A 16,288-nucleotide genomic window follows, 5' to 3' on the forward strand; every position below is an offset into this window, starting at 1 on the left:
GTGCATGGGCTTGGTTGCTCTGCGGCATGTGGGATCTCCCCGGGCCAGGGCTTGAACCCGTGTCCCCTGCGTTGGCGGGCAGATTCTTAACCACTGCGCCACCAGGGAAGTCCCTGGTTTCCCCTTGAAAGCCTTCCCTGGGCCCGGGTAACTGTGTGTTCGGTTTCTGAATGCCAAGCCCTTGCATCATTTCAGCGTCCGCACAGGCTTGGGCAGGATAGCACAAGTGTTCCCACTCCCTCTGTTAAGCTGTCCATCCAGGAACTGAGGCTCTCCCCGCCGCCCAGCGCTCACCCGTCCATGGAGCGGAGATGGTCCTGACAGAGCCGCACAGAGGCCGCTGCCTGCAGCTCGGAAGGAGGAGGTGGGTGCGCCCTCCTGCTCAGAGTCAACCGTTCACATCTTTTTCCCAACAGGCGAGAAAGTCCAGGCTCGCTCGATATCTTGGCACCGAACCTAACAGATATTGTTCCTTCCTTTTTCTCAAGAAAGAGATTCCTGAGCGATCGTCCGTCTCCGTGAAGCAAGTACTGATCAGCATGCCTTTAGTGTTGCCCTTCCTTTTCCAAAAACGCGTCATCATTTATTGATGGGGGCAGGCAGGTCAGGGTCGAGGGGAGACGACGAAGAGCAGGTTAATTGTGAAGCCCAAAGTGATGGCGCGAGAGGAAAGGAAATGGGTCTTGATGTCTCCATCTGCAAGGGGACCTCACGCTGCAGGAAAGGAGTCCTGCTGCCTTCGGGGCAGGACTGCTGCTGACCTCGCAGTAAAGCTTGGAAGGACCACACCCGACTCACTTGACCAATGAGGACAGAGTCCTGGTTCTTGGGGCTGACCCCTTGCTTTGTGGAGGATGCCACCGAGGACCAGAGAGGTCAAGTGCCTCACCCAACATCACACAGAGCCTCTGTCACCCAGACTTCCGTTTTTGTTCCCCTCCCTCACAACTATTTTTAGCCAATTATGCCTATGTTGCTTATTTGGCAATGTTTTCATGAGTCTAAAATTTTTGATTTCGGAGCTAATTGTATTGTTTGAAAGAAAATTGGTTGAACATCAAGGTTTTCTAACCACTACACAGATAACTTTTGATTTCATCTGTGTTATTTTTAAATGTTTAAAATTCATTTTAAAACATTTTTCTTATTTCTTATACATTTAGAAATTTTAGATACTTAAAAAATTATGGTAAGATATACATAATATACAGAAGACGAAATTTAGCATTTTAATTACTTTATGTGTCTAGTTCAGGCAGAGGTGCCAGACAGCAAACAGAAACATCCAGGCACCCTGAGGCCTGGGCTCAGAATCGGCACCGCATCCCTTCTGTTCCAAGTCACTGGCCAAAGCGAGTCACGTGGCCAAAGTTTAGGGAGGGAGATGTGTTCTTCCTCTTGGGGAAAAACCATAAGTTCACACAGCAAAGATGCAGGTACGGGGGTTGCTGAAGAACTGGGGTCAGTAATGCACCCTCCAAATCCAGCTGTGGGAAAATAACCAAGAACAACCCATCCTCTCCGGAGAGGCAGTGGCAACCTGGAGGCATCCAGATGTGCTCCTTCAGCACTGGACTGAGGACCCCAGCAGGACACAGCCAGAACCTGGGGGGGAGGGGGGGAGAGAAAGAGCCACACACCTGCCCCTCCCAGGGCGCTACCTGGGGTCCCCAGCATGGCAACAGCCGAGAGAACGAGGCATTTGCCTTCCCCACTCGGGTGGAAATGGTCCCTTTGCCTCAGATTCTCTTCACAGAATCTCAACCTCAGAATTTCATTAAATGGCAAAAACAGTCTTCTGACTATTTTGCTAGAGTAAACCCTGCTCTTTCCTACAAGAGAAAAAAGAAAAGGTTTACCTTCCACCTTGCGCGCAATCCCTCCGGGACGCAAGGACCGTTGGCATCAGAGGCTGTTGTGATGGCTTTGCTCTCCAGCAGCTGGAGGTGAGCACCTGGGATGAGCTCAAAAGCAAACAGCTCAGCCCCTTCTGCTGCTGCTCGGGATCCAGGTGTGGGGCCAGGTAATTAGAGCGACGTGCCTGTGGCTCGTCTCACTGTGGCAAGGCGGGACACACGGGAACAGAGTCCCAGCCAGGCTGGGCTCCTTTCAGATGCCAAGTTCTCATGAACATTCCGGCCACATCGTGGTCCACATCAGGGATGCAGCCATGGGAGGGCTGGGAGGTCCCAAGTCCCCCGCTGTCCGGGTCTGGTCACAACAGGGAGTGTCAGACACACAGGAGGGAGGAGATGCCGGGGGCTCCCCTGCACAGCTGCTCACTTTGGAAGGGCCCGGCCGTGGGCACTCCTCCATCCTGAAAGCTCTCCCCAGAGCTCTTCCTCAGTCATAAGGATCTGAATGACCCCTTTTACTGAGACCATGTCTTGGGGAGGCAGGGCTCTGGGAAGCAGAGTTTATGCAAAAAAGATGATCGAGGTTGGAGGTGACATGATGAAAATGGACATCAGGGAGAACAGGAGAGAGACCTCTCTGTGGATGGGTCTAGACGTGGTTAGAGAGACAATAAAACTAAGTGTATTTGTATTGTTAATCCGTGGTGGACATGACAGACTTTTTTCCATTTTACCGAAGTGTATTACTGAGGACGGACAGATGTTGACAAATCTGCCCACCAAACTCTTTTTTTTTAGTTATTTATTTAATTTATTTATTTTTGGCTGCATTGGGTCTTTGTTGTTGCACGCGGGCTTTCTCTAGTTGCGTCGAGCAGGGGCTACTCTTGGTTGCGGTGCGCGGGCTTCTGATTGCGGTCGCTTCTCTTGCTGCGGAGCATGGGCTCTAGGCGCGTGGGCTTCAGTAGTTGTGGCATGTGGGCTCAGCAGTTGTGGCTTGCGGGCTCTAGAGCGCAGGCTCAGTAGTTGTGGCGCACGGGCTTAGTTGTTCCGCGGCATGTGGGATCTTCCCGGACCAGGGCTCAAACCCGTGTCCCCTGAGTTGGCAGGCGGATTCTCAACCACTGCGCCACCAGGGAAATCCCTCCGCCAACTCTTAAAATACAAAAGCTAACCCAGACCCACAGCATTTCTGTTTGTCCCTAAGTGTCCCTCCAAGGACTTCCTCACAGCCCTCCCCCGCGTCATGGCCGTATTTCCCTCCCCATCGGCTCTGGGCTTCCTTCCTTCTGGAACAAGGTGGACCATAAGCCCTTCGAGGGCAGGTGTCCCCCCGCCACCGCTCTCGCTGGAGCGTCCCGGGCTCTGACTTGAGTCTGGCGCGTGGAGGGTGTTCAGGCACCGTCCTGGCATGGATACAGCCTTGTGACACAGCCAGGACAGAACAAGCCTGCAGGACAGGAGCTCCTAGTGGGGGCAGCCTTAGACGCTTCTCCGGCCTCTCCCAACTTTAGCGATGGAGGTGGTGGTGACGGCAACTTGACGTAGGTGTTCTTTGCTCAGAGAGGAAACCCATGCACGACTCAGCTCAGTTTATGCAACATTCCCTCTATTTGGGGCCCTGCCGACCGCATCCTCCTGGGATCCTTTCGTACACTCTCTCCCAGGTTTGCAGGATCGGGTAGTGGGGGCCGTCGGCTCCACCAGATTCAGACCCAGTTCTGGCAAGAACTCCTCGTGGGCGGCGCTTGTTTTTCCTGGTGCGTCTCAGGAAGAGGCGGGCCTGCTGGGGGCCTGCTCAGAGGTCAGTCTGCCATTTGCTGTCACTGTAACTTCCCACCCAGAAAGGGTGAGAGGGGGTGACCTGTAAACTCCCACCAGAGTCTGCTCACATCCACTGAACACACTGGAGCACGCTCTCACCTGGGCAGTGGCCACACTGGTGGGGGCCGCCCTTCACAAGAGCTCAGCCTGGGCCCTCGCATTCAGGAGGCCCTCGATAATAGTGGCTGTTTCTACTTTATAGGTGAGAAATCCAGGGCTCGGAGAGTTAAAAGACTTGCCCAAAGTTCCCAGTCAGTGGGTGGCAGAACTGGGGAAAAAAACCCAGCTCAGTTTGATCTAGAAAGTTTGCTCTTACTCCCTGACCACACTGCCTCAGCGGAGACACGGCTGCGTGGCAGAGGCCTCGATAGCCAGACTGAGCCCCCAGGGGACTCTCCCCTGTGGGGAATGGGGAGCCCTGGATAGCTGGGTAGGAAGCCACCAGAGACGTGGTAACTTAGAAGCCCATCTGGTGGCACAGAGGAGGGGGATTTCTGTGAACAGACGCCAGGGGCAGGGAGACCAGCTAAGATTCTATTTTAATAGGAAAGGGTGATGGCCCGGGAGAACGCCAAGCTTCTGTCCGGTCCCTGGAAGATAATGGTAACATTGGGGGAGGGGACCCTGGATCCCAGGGTCTGAGGATCATAAAACTGGGAATCACCTTCTTCTCAGCCATGCTGCTCATTAGCTGGGCCACCCAGGCTTGAAGACATCTAGGCAGGTCTTATTCCTAAGGGTAACCCAACAAGGGAAAGAAGAGGGTGACATACAGTAACAGGAGGATGAAGTTGGGCTGTAAGTGGAAAGGAGTGTGTGTGTGTCTGTGTGTGTGTACGTGTGAGTATGCATGTGAGTGTGTGCTGGGTAGAGGTGTATGGGAGTGTGTATACGTGTGTGTGTGCATGTGAGTGTGTGCTGGGTAGAGGTGTATGAGTGTATGGGAGTGTGTGTACGTGTGTGTGTGCACATGAGTGTGTGCTGGGTAGAGGTGTGGGAGTGTGTGAGTGTGTGTGTGTCCACGTGTGTACGTTGGATGGGGCGTCTGAGCAGAAGACCAACTTCAAGCAGCAGGTACACAGTTGCATCCGGCAGTGAACATCGCAGGCACATCCCTTCCGTGAAGCTACCTTGGTAGATGTGCCCTGTGGTCGGGTCCCTACTCTGAACGCTGGACCTTCCGAGCTACGAGAAAAAGGAAGTCCCGGCATCTGCTGTTGTCGCAGGGATTTACCCTACACGCAGCCACACACTTCGTGCCCCAGACGGCTCGTGCTTTGAGGCCACGAGGACGGTGGGGCCGTGTCTCTGCCTCGACTCTGTCGTCCTGGTGGGCACACGGCGAGGTGGGGTGAGGCATAGGCTGGAGGGGAGCTGGTGAGGCCATTTCAGAAAAGACGGGAAACGGATGGTCAAAATACTGGCTGGAGCCCTCAACAAAGGCAAGAGAAGCCTTAGGTGTAATTTTGAAAGCTTTGACAAATGCAAATTAAATCCTCAAGAGGTTGGCTGCATGTTTTGGGCAGAGGGAGAAAAGAAAACTTTTTTCAAGCACAAGAAACTGGTTGAGAGGAGCAGATGCGTTACCAAGAGCAGCACTTAGTCACTTAGCCATCATTTCCTGGGAACTCCTAAAGCCTCTGCTTTTGGGTTAGAGAGGTAGCAGAGTGACCTCAGGAGGAAAATCGGATCCAGGCTAGATTCAATCTAAGTCGATTCCAATGACTCCAAGACCCAGGGGCATTTTAAACACCACACCTGCGTCACTAACTACTTAAACAACTTGCTGACGGCCCTGTCATTTTTGAGTGGCTTTTGTAGCTTCTCACATTTCTGACGCAGCCATATTTTAAGTAAAATATTATTATTTTTAAGGTATTCTGTCCTTTCTCATCATCTTAAAAAGATCTTTATTATTTTCCTCCAGGCTGATTTCGTTGCTCTAAGGTCATCAGAGGAATCGCTCTGGTTTCCGAAAGCTTGCCTTGGAAAGCCAGCGCATGGTGGAGACCCAGTGTCCAGATGCAAGACTCACACAGCCGGGCAGCAGGAGGGCCAGATGCCCGCGCAGGCTCTCTGCTCCGACCCTGTGCCTCAGGGCGCCCTGCACCCTGATGTCCGCGTGAGGCGGGGACGGGCTGCCCCAATGCCCGGCCAGCACCCAGGGAGGTTCTCGAGTCTGATGACACCCAGGACCTCCACTTTCCTGAAAGGTAGAGACATGCTTCCAGCTGGGGGCCTCCAAGGTGAAGCAGGCGCCTGGTGGGCATCCTAAGCGGGGTGTTCATTACTTTGTACAACAAATGAAACAACTTGAAAACGATCCTGGAATGTCTCATTTTCCCTTAGTTCCTTCTTACGGGTCCATCGCTCCTGAATTTCTCTAGAATTGTTGAAGCGGACGGATCCGTGAGCACATCTCACCTTGTAGATGGGTCCAGCGGGTGTGGATGGAGAGACAGGGCTACCCTGTGTCCACCCCCCTGCCCCTCGCTCGCCCCGCCTCTGCGCCCAAACCCAAGGACGAGCCACGGCCTGGAATCTCTACGTCCTGCATCGTCCACCACTTGGGGTGACGGAGAGTCCAGCTGTCCTACGAGCGTCACAAGCGCTGGTGGCTTCTGTCGCTGGGCTGTGCCCTCCACATCCCTGTAGGCAGGTATGAGCCCTGACCTCCCCTCCTGGGGTGTAAGCCCCAGAGGGGCTGGCACTGCCCACGGTGCACCCTGAGTTGCAGCACTTGGCCTGACCAGGGCAGTCATCAGTTAACCTTCTAGAATAATGAACAAATGACCATCCCTCCCAGCGTTACTGCTCCTTCCAGGCATCTTTCCTAATCTCCTTAGCACGTCTCCAAGTCCGGGGGATAAAGAATGGCTTTGGTGTTATTTCCATGTCACCAAGTAATCCTGTCTGTCCTTCTGCTTCTGACTGTGTCACCTCCATCTTCAGTGTGAGGACAAGACACCCCTGGCAGCTCCAGAATATGAGCCCCTCGGATTCCCTGAGGCTGGGTCCAGTCAGAGCCAGCACCTCGGGGCTCCCTAATTTCCCTCTGAACAAATCGGGGTGCGGAGAAGCCCTTCCTCTTCTTCTGCAGCTTCTTCAGCCTTGTGCACTGGCCCCTGGCCGCAGGCGGGCTGGTCACCCACGGTATCTTGTACTGACTGCTATGGGTGTTTCTATTCTGTCTTCCAAAACCCACAGCCTCGTTTGTGCAGTTTCTTTAAGGGTCCGTGACCTTGGCCTTGCTTTCCAGTGACATTCCCATGGAACTTGAGAGATGGACGCTTTCAGAGCACACGCTGCCTTGGTGACATCAGCGGACTGCCTGGGTCTGCGGGAACGTCAGGGCCACGGCCGGCACGGCAGCGCCAGCTCCAGGGCAGCAGGAAGGAGGGCGGGGGGCGGACGCGGCCTGCTTGGCGGCGTGTGCTGTTTCCTTTCTGCTCCTTCCGAAGGGGAAGAGCCGAGACCCGCTTTCTTGGCCACATGCTCTCCAAGGACGTAGAGTCAGGGGAGAGAAGGGAGGTGATGCTCTGGGATGAGGTCTAGAGGATGCACGCGCCGGTCCAGCCCCCTCGTGTGGGGCAGTCACGGGCCTCCCCTCCCTGCAGACAGCAGGTGGCGGGGTCTCTCGTTGGCGCCTCCCCTCCACCCAGCAAGGCTCTGTCCTCAGAGACAAGAGCCTCTGTGACTCCTTGAGGTGGGAGCAGGGAGCAGGCCCTGAAGAAGTCTTGCTCCCCCAGAGGTTTCCCGGGACTCAGCCCGTGGATCCGGGCCTCGACCTGACCCGGCAGAGTCAGCGCTCACGAAAGTGGGGGAAACTCCCCAAAACCACACTGTCAGAAGACAGGAAGTCACAAAACGCTGGATACTGTGTTTAAAAAACCAGACTCTGCACGGAAATAACTACCTTTCATATAGAAAGTACGAGCGTTTGATAAGCAGATAAGGCAGATGGGGGAGGGTGGAGGTCCTCGGCTGCCACCCCCCCAGCCCCCTCCTGTCACCACTCACCAGGCGGGGCTGCCCCCAAAAGGCACGGAGCCCCCTTCCAGGGTCCAGTCACGACTTGGTTCATCGAAGACCACTTGCGCCGAGATAAAATGTTTTCAGCCCTTCATTTTAGACTTTTCACCCAACCATCTTTTTAAGCCTGTCAGAAGGTAGCCGTGTCACTGGGTTTCCCTGTATCTCCCTTTCCGCAGCCTCCTTTGGAGAGACTTGAAAAAAACAACAAAAGTAAGAGAAAAGTGGCCAACGAGGCCGGATGTGAGCTGGAGGGGGCTGGCGGGTCCTGGGGCAGGGCTGGACCGGACTCCTGAGGGGAATGGGGAGCCGCTGCATGAGCTGCGAACGTTCTTGCCGCTTTAAAGCCCCTGGACAGCGTGGCAGATCCTGGCGCCCCGTTGGGACCCGGGTCACGCAGCATGTCGAGGTCGGGCCTGCAGGAGCTCAGAACGGCCGGCACCCAGCTGGGCCTCTTTGGCTGCTCAGGCATCTGGCCTTGTGAAGGGAACGCCTTCAAGTCCATCGCGTGGTACCTTCATTCCGGAACCGCAGAGCAGGAAGGGCTTGTTGGAGGTCTTGGGGCCAGGACCTCTGCTGCCCAGGTCCTGGATCGCTGGGTCGCCGCCATCCCCGCACTGCCCCGAAGTGACCTCTTCCCAGCGTTAGCATGTTTCTCTCCAGACAGCCCTGGAAGGCTGGGGCCTCATGCTGCAAAAAGGAAAACCAGAACGTAAACTGATCAGCAACTTGGTCTTGTAGGATCCTGGGGGAGGGCGCATCTCGGTAAACGTGGCAGAAACCGGTGGGTGGGGAACGGGGAGTGTGGCTGGGTGGCTCCTTGTCCTGCTGGCAGGCCTGCATCCCCCGGAGGCAGACAGCAAGGCAGAAATTCAGGGGATGGGGGTAGGTACGGAGCAGCCCACCCCAGACCCGCTTAGCCGAGCCCTGCCTCTGACAGCCCCCAACCGGGGGGCAGTGCCTGCGAGTTCCAGGTGCTTCCACGGAGATGGGCAGGGAGGGGTCCCGGGGAGAACCGGCTGCCCTCGCTCTGCCCCAGGGGGACACCTGAGTTGGGGCTTGGGACGTGGAGGCCACTCAGTGGATGTCTGAGGAGTTGGCCACATCCAAACTCACCCCCTGATGGGACTTAGACCCAAGTCTGTCCAATTTGAAGCACGTTTTGTTTCCTGGATCAAACAGAAGAAAAAGTGACTGTTCCATGCAGACCATCGATGTCAAAGGTCAGAGAGCCAAGGGGGTGGGGATCAGTTGCACAGACAGACAGACAGACACGGCTCGTCAGAGGGGAGCCTGCTCACCACACGTGTGCCAGGAAGAAGCAGCGATGCTGGGGACTCAGGTCACAGGAGACTTTCGGGAAAGCAAAGGACCAATGTGTCTGGTGACCACACGGTGATTAAATGCTGGGGCCTCCTGGAGGACTCCGTGATGGGTAGGGTTCTCAGCCTCGAGATTTCCCAGGACAGAGGGTGTGGGCCGGGATTCTCCAGAGACACAGAACCGACAGGATACACAGAGACATACAGATGGGGTTTATCACAGGAATGGGTTCACACAGTGACGGGGCTGGGAAGGCCCACGGTCTGCCGTCTGCGAGCTGGAGACCCAGGAGGCCGGTGTGTAACTCAGGCGAGTCTGAAGGTGTAAGTTCTGGACGGAATCTGGAGGACTGAGGGCAGGAGACGGACACCCAGCTCACTTGGACGGCAAGGTCTCCTCCCCCCACCTTCCCTCTCCACCCAGGCCCCAGGGGATTGGACAGCGCCCACCTGCACTGCAGAGGGTGGTCTTTCACTCAGTCCCCCAATTCAGATGTATTTTTATGAAGTCTAGTTGATTTACAATGTTTCAGGTGTACAGCAAACTGATTCAATTATACATACATACATACATATATCTATTCTTTTTCAGATTCTTTTATAGGTTATTACAAAATATTGAGTATGGTCCCCTGTGCTATACAGTAGGTCCTTGTCGTTTATCTGTTTTATATATAGCAGTGAGTATCTGTTAATCCCAAACTCCTAATTATCCCTCCCCTCTTTCCCCTTTGGTCATCATAAATTTGTTTTCTATTTTTTCTATTTGTTTCTGTTTTGTAAATAAATTCATCTGTATCAATTTTTTAGATTCCACATGTAAGTGACAGGGTATTGGTCTTTCTCTGACTTACTTCACTTAGTATGATGATCTCTAGGTCCGTCCATGTTGCTGCAAATAGTGATATTTCATTCTTACGGCTGAGTAATAGTCCATTGTGTGCACACACCACATCTTCTTTATCCATTCCTCTGTTGATGGACATTTAGGTTGTTTCCATGTCTTGGCTATTGGGAATAGTGCTGCTATGAACATAGGGGTGCATGTATCTTTCTAAATTATAGAGTTTTTGTCTTTTCCAGATACATACCCAGGATTGCTGGGTCATATGGTAGCTCTATTTTTAATTTTTTTAAGGACCCTCCATACTGTTCTCCATAGTGGCTGTACCAATTTACATTCCCACCAACAGCGTAGGAGGGTTCCCTTTTCTCCGCATCCCCTCCGGTATTTCTTATTTGTAGACTTTTTGACGGTGGCCATTCTGACCGGTGTGACGTGACATCCCATTGCAGTTTTGATTTCACAGGTTCAGATTTTAATATAGTCTGGAAATACCCTCACAGACACACCCAGAAATAATGTTTGACCAGCTAATGAAGCTTCCCCTAGCCCAGTCAAGTTGACACAAAATTTACCATCTCAGAGGGGAAACCACAATTTAACCCAAATACTTCCCCAGGGCAGGGTAAACCTGGAACCTGTTTCCTGTCTCGTGCAGAAGCTGTACCAATCCAGGGCTGGGCTGTCCCATCTGGAAGCACCAGCACCTGCAGCCACTGGACCCTTGGAGTGTGCCTGGTCTGAACTGGGATATATTTAAGCGTCAAACAGACACTGGATTTAGAAAACTTACTTTAAGAAATCCCCAAAAAGAAAATATTAATAATTTTTATTGAATACTTGTTGAAATAAGATTATTTCGATATATTGTTTTAAATACAATATACTATTAACCTTAATTTCAAACGTACATGGCTACTAGGAAATTTAAAATGTCACCTGCGGGTTGCGCTTTTGTCTACTAAACCTGCACTGATCTAGAAGGAAAGCAAAGATTCCCTTTCGCACTTTTTCTGACTCCAGGACCCCAGGGAGGAAGGGCTCTGTGGGACTTCCAGAATTGTCTATTTTGAACTCCCCACCTGAACCTTTAGACCCTCCTGGGTCTCCAGAGTCAGAGACACCCAAGAAGATGCTCCTCCAGTCAAAAACATGCCTCCCCCTAAAAGGGCCTTGGGAAAGGGCCTTGGGAAAGGGACCCTGCAACAGCCTGGAGACTCTGCCTACAGCACCCCCAACGCCGCTACAGCATCCCGAGCCTGTCTCCAGGTGCCTGTTTCTCTGTGACCCGCAAAACGCTGTTAGCAAGCTCCAAGGGAGCTTTTCCTGGTGCAGGAATCCTCAGAGCCTTTATACGTCAATAGGTATTGTGACTCCCCGAGGGCCAAACACTTCCCATGACTTTCCCCAGATCTGACGAGGACAGATCCCTCCCGCAATTTTTGAACACTGGCTGAGCATGAGGCAAGGCTGTGTGTCCTATAACATCGGCCCTTCTGTTCACGGCCCTCCCCCTCTATAACATCGGCCCTTCTGTTCACGGCCCTCCCCCTCTATAACATCGGCCCTTCTGTTCACGGCCCTCCCCCTCCCTGGGGGAAGCGGCCAGAGCTACGAGGCACCGAGGCTGGAGCTGAGAGCGAGCTGGGGCTGCTTCCTTCTAGAATATTTTGTTCATCGGCATTTGGCAAAAGGGCAGCTGATTTACCAACAGGAGGAATTTGCCGATTTTCAACCACTTTCCTCTTCCTGGTTTTGACATTCTCTCCTCTAGCCCTTGGAACAACTTAAGTGCCCTCTGATTTACATGATCCTAGGAGAGCTCAAAAAAACATGTGTAATTTCTGTACTGGGGGTAAGAGAGGGAGCCTTCTAGCAATGTCTGATCCATTTAACTCTGGGGGGGGGAAATATATTTGGTTTCCAACAGTCAGCTTTAAGATTTGCAGAGTGTTGGCTGAAGGACCTTACTCAGTAACCATCCGTATTGTTTCATAAAGGGGCTCTAACCCTCCCAGCGTGTGGGGCGGCAGAGGATGAAGCCTCTCTGTGGCTGGTGGCAGGGAGCTAACAGCAGGCTGGGGCTGTCTGGCTGGAAGGGGGCCAAGAAGATCATTTTCTTCCATCCATTTTGCTCACAGTGGCTGCTATGACATTCCACCCCAGGCCCTCCACCCTCCTTGCCCCCTACCCCTCTGAGATCCTCCCAGACTCCACTCAGGCTACAGAGAAGCTTACAGCTCCTGCTCTCCGCGTCCATCATCGATCATTAGGGTCCCACATCTGGCCCATTTTTCTCAAAAACCAGAATGCTGCCGTAGGCTGGCCTTGTCACCCGAGGCATTTTCTTACTCCTAGCTCTGCCTTGGTTTCACATCACTCAACAATCGTTTATTAAACAGAGCAGGTACACGTGCCAGGCCTGGGGCTAAGGGTGGGTCACAAAGACAAGTTCCTTCTGGACTCTATGCAAATGGACGAAATCGGTTGAGTTGGGTTTTTTTTTAAAAAGCCCTCATTGGTTGAACACATTGTTCCTCCTGGTTTCTTTAATCTTGATGACAACTGAATGAAAGTTTGGTCCTGATTCCTGATTCGTGCTGGACCGCATCTGCATTAAGAACCCTCCCCGTGGAATCTCCCCTACCGCGCTGAGCTGGCAGCGCCCCGGCCTTGGGGGGCCTGCCTTCCCCTCTCCTTGGTGTGCAGCCCAAGGGCAGGGCCACTACCGGACGCGCGGCCTTCTCCGCCTCTCAGCAGGCCTGTCGCTGTGCTGACGCAGCAGAGACCCAGTTTCAGCTGACAACCTCATACCACAGGTCAGGAAACAAAAGAGCAATTCAGTTCTTGCGAAAACTTGCCAGATTTCCGTGCAACCGATTTTTCCTTCTTGAAGTCACTTTTTGTGTTTCCATCACAGAAATGAATTTGAAGCAAAGTGAGTCATCGCGGGTGCGCTCAGCATCGCTGGTCTCCCACGAGTAAGTCCATTCCTGCGTGAAGCTATTAATTTCCATTTCTAGGGTTTTCAGATGTAAAACAAACGTCTGATGTAACGCACACCACTGCCCTGTTACAATTAAACAGCCTCTCGCTGCCGTAATTGGCGAAGCACTTTATCGATCAGCCTAAATTGGGTCCTTGGGAAGGCTGCTTTTCCATTAGTTTGACACAGGGGAAAACAGTCACGAGCCTTTTCTCGATGGCCCCTCCCCGCCGGGTTCCAGCAGCTGCTGCTTCTTGCTGGCCTCGCGGTGATTCTCACGCCGGGGGATGGCCCAGTGCACATGGGCTTGAAGGGGAGTCTCCAATTATGGATCAAAAGGTTCCACTCAGTTCCTCTGCAACACCATTCTGGGCACAAGTGCCCCGTATGCACCAGAAGCTGGTCCTGGGGTTTAAGATGTGGCTCCCGTAATTCTAAATGTCGTCTTTCATCTACTTTTTTCCACTGCAAAGTGGGGGTGCTAGATTCCTGCCAGGCCTGACAACCTAGAATTCCTCCCATGCAGCCCACAGGGGCCCCGATCCATCCCTTCCTGCCCAATTATTAGGGCTGCTGGGCTGCCACACCCAGGCCAGCGCTTGCCCGGATCCTAGAACCGTGAGGGAGCTGCAGTAGAAAGGGTTTATCCCAGGCGGCTAGGTGGCTTCCAGAATGCTTGGGAGAACGGGAGCAGACCCCAGGAGGAGTCACCCAGCAGACCCAGCTGCGCCCATGATGACCAGGCAGGTGCCGCATCACCAGCGCCCAGCCCGCACCTGCTGGCTCCTGGGCCACCCACCTCTGCTCTCCTCAGGCAGCGACGCAAGTGTCTCGGGCTCTGCCTTTCTGGCCACCTGACTGGTTCCAAATGAAATCTCCCCCGTTTGCATCAGGGGGTGGGCCCGAAGCGATGCCAGCTTCCGGCTGCACCGAGGTGGGGGGGCTGAGGAGGGAGCCTCGGGCCTGCGGCAGCAGCTTCACTTCCTCTCGTCACCACCTCCTGGAAGCCTGCCAGGTGAGCCCAGCCCCCCGTGGTCTGTTACACCTCCTCCTCTCTGTTCCCGGGCAACATTATTGTCTCCGTAGAAAACCTAACGGAATTCACAAAAAGCTATTAGAATCAATGGGTTTAGCGAGGTTGCAGCTCACAAAATTCAAATACAAAAATCAAGTACTTACCTACATCCTAGGAACAAGCAATTGGAAATTGAAATGAAAATCAGTTTTACTTAATATCACGTCAACTGTATTAAGTTCTTACGGATAAATCTGACCAAAGGTGGGAAAGATCCGTGCGCTGAAAACGGCAAAACCTTCCTGATGGAAATGAAAGAAGATTTAAATTAATGGAGATATAGACCTTACTTTTAGGCTGGAAGATTCAATTCTACTCAAATTGATCCACAGATTCAAAACAGACCCAATCAAAATCCAAGCAGACCTTTTCCTTTTGTAGAAATTAACCAGCTGCTTCTAAAATCTATATGGAAATACAAAGGACCTAGAATAGGCGGAACAACTTAGAACAGAGTTGGAGGATTAATGCTCCCTGATTTCAACAATTATTGTAGAGCTACAATAATCAAGACAGAGTGTTACTGGCATAGACATTGGCAAACAGAATAGAGTTCAGAAGTAGACCCACCCATATCTAAACAACTTAATTTTGACAAAGGGGCAAAGACAATTCAGTGAAGAAAGGATAATCATTTCGACCAATGGCACTGGAACTATTGAATATTCATAGTTTCAAACATTCATAATTTACATTCATGTAAGAAGTTAAGTTTGGATTCATAACTTGCACCATATACAAAAATCAACCCCAAATGGATCAAGGTCTTAAATGTATAACAATAAAGCTTCTGGAAGAAAGCATAAAAGAAAATCTGTGTGACTTTGGGTTAGACAATGATTTCTTAGTTACACCACCAAAAAGAATGATCCATAAGAGAAAAAAATTAACCTTTGCTCTTTGAATGACACAGTTAATAGGATACATAGATGAGCCATAGGGCTTCCCTGGTGGCGCAGTGGTTGGGAGTCCGCCTGCCGATGCAGGGGACACGGGTTCGTGCCCCGGTCCGGGTCCGCGGCTGGGCCCGTGAGCCATGGCCGCTGAGCCTGCGCGTCCGGAGCCTGTGCTCCGCAACGGGAGGGGCCCCAACAGTGAGAGGCCCACGTACCGCAAAAAAAAAAAAAAAAAAAAAAAGATGAGCCATAGGCTGGGAGAAAATATTTGCCAGATTTATCAGAATATGGATTTGATAACTCAATAATAAGCAAACAAGCAACCAGTTTTAAAAATGGGCAAAAGGTCTGAACAGATATTTTACCAAAGACGATATCTGGATGGCAAAAAAGCACAAGAAAAGATGTTCAGCGTCATGTGTCATTAGAGAAATGCAAATTAAAGCCACAGTGAGACATCACGACACACCTGTTGCACTGTCTAAAATCTAAAAGTGCTGGCGAGGGTGTAGACCAACTGGAACCCTCCCTGGTGGTGGGCTGCAAAACGGCACAACTACTCTGCAAAAGAGCCGATTCTTGTGAAGGTAAACCTGCACCTGCTACGTGCCCCAGCTTCCCCACTGCAGGCACTTACCCAAGAGAAAAGAGGGCACAAATACATACCCAGACCGGGACTCAGATGCTTACAGCAGCTTTATTTGTAATAGTCAAAACTGGAAGCAACTCAAATGCCCACTAGCAGGTTGGGGGATAAATTCTGGTCCATCCCTACAATGGGACAGTCTTCTGCAAAGAAAAGGAATGGGTTGTGGAAACATGAAACAGCGAGGATAAGTCACAAATAAGCCAGATGAAATGTGTACACACCGTGTGATCTAGAAAATGCAACTCATCGTTGCTGACAGAAAGCAGTGAGTGGCTACCTGGCGGAGGGCTGGGGGAAGGGGTACAAAGGGGCAGGATGGGTCTGTTCATTATCTTGGTTTGGCGATGGTTTCGCAAGTGTATACCTGGGTCAAAATGATCAAATTGTGCACTTAAATAGGTGCAGTTTGTGGTATATCAGTTATAACTCAACGAAGCTGTTAAAGAAACAACTAGGACAGACTAAGTCTGCCCTCTGCTCAGACCCTCCACTTCACTGGGACGGGAAGCCCGGCTCATCCACTGGCCCGGTGGGACTCGTACCCTCCGGCTTCTCCCAGCCCATCTGCTCTCCTCTCTGCCTTAGTCACTCAGCTCCAGATGCAGCACGTGTGCTCTTCACACAGCTGTTCAAAGATATCAGGCATTTGTTACCCAGATATCTCTGTGGCAAGCTCCTTCCTTTAAGCCTTTGCTAAAATGTCACCTTCTCAACGACACCCACCCTGACCACATTATTAAAATCACATGTCCAACCAGCACCCCCCCAAAGTTCAGCCCCCTTTCCCTATTCTACTTTTTCCAT

At 52.1% G+C, this 16,288-nt stretch overlaps 1 protein-coding gene across 3 annotated transcripts in view; it reads right to left on the reverse strand.

Annotated features, from left to right (window-relative positions):
• The window catches only part of ECRG4 (ECRG4 augurin precursor), an 82,297-nt gene extending 66,081 nt beyond the window's left edge, over window positions 1-16,216 (reverse strand). For 2 of the 3 annotated variants that reach the window (XM_019931033.3, XM_073790953.1), the window contains exon 1: window positions 1,860-16,216. The gene's annotated coding sequence lies outside the window, so the exon portion shown is untranslated. The remainder of the gene's footprint in view (window positions 1-1,859) is intronic. The other variant, XM_073790954.1, reaches the window with a different exon arrangement.
• Between the last annotated feature and the right edge of the window lie 72 nt (window positions 16,217-16,288).

This window comes from Tursiops truncatus, chromosome 14 (genome assembly GCF_011762595.2).
Source record: "Tursiops truncatus isolate mTurTru1 chromosome 14, mTurTru1.mat.Y, whole genome shotgun sequence".
NCBI classification, from domain to species: domain Eukaryota; kingdom Metazoa; phylum Chordata; class Mammalia; order Artiodactyla; family Delphinidae; genus Tursiops; species Tursiops truncatus.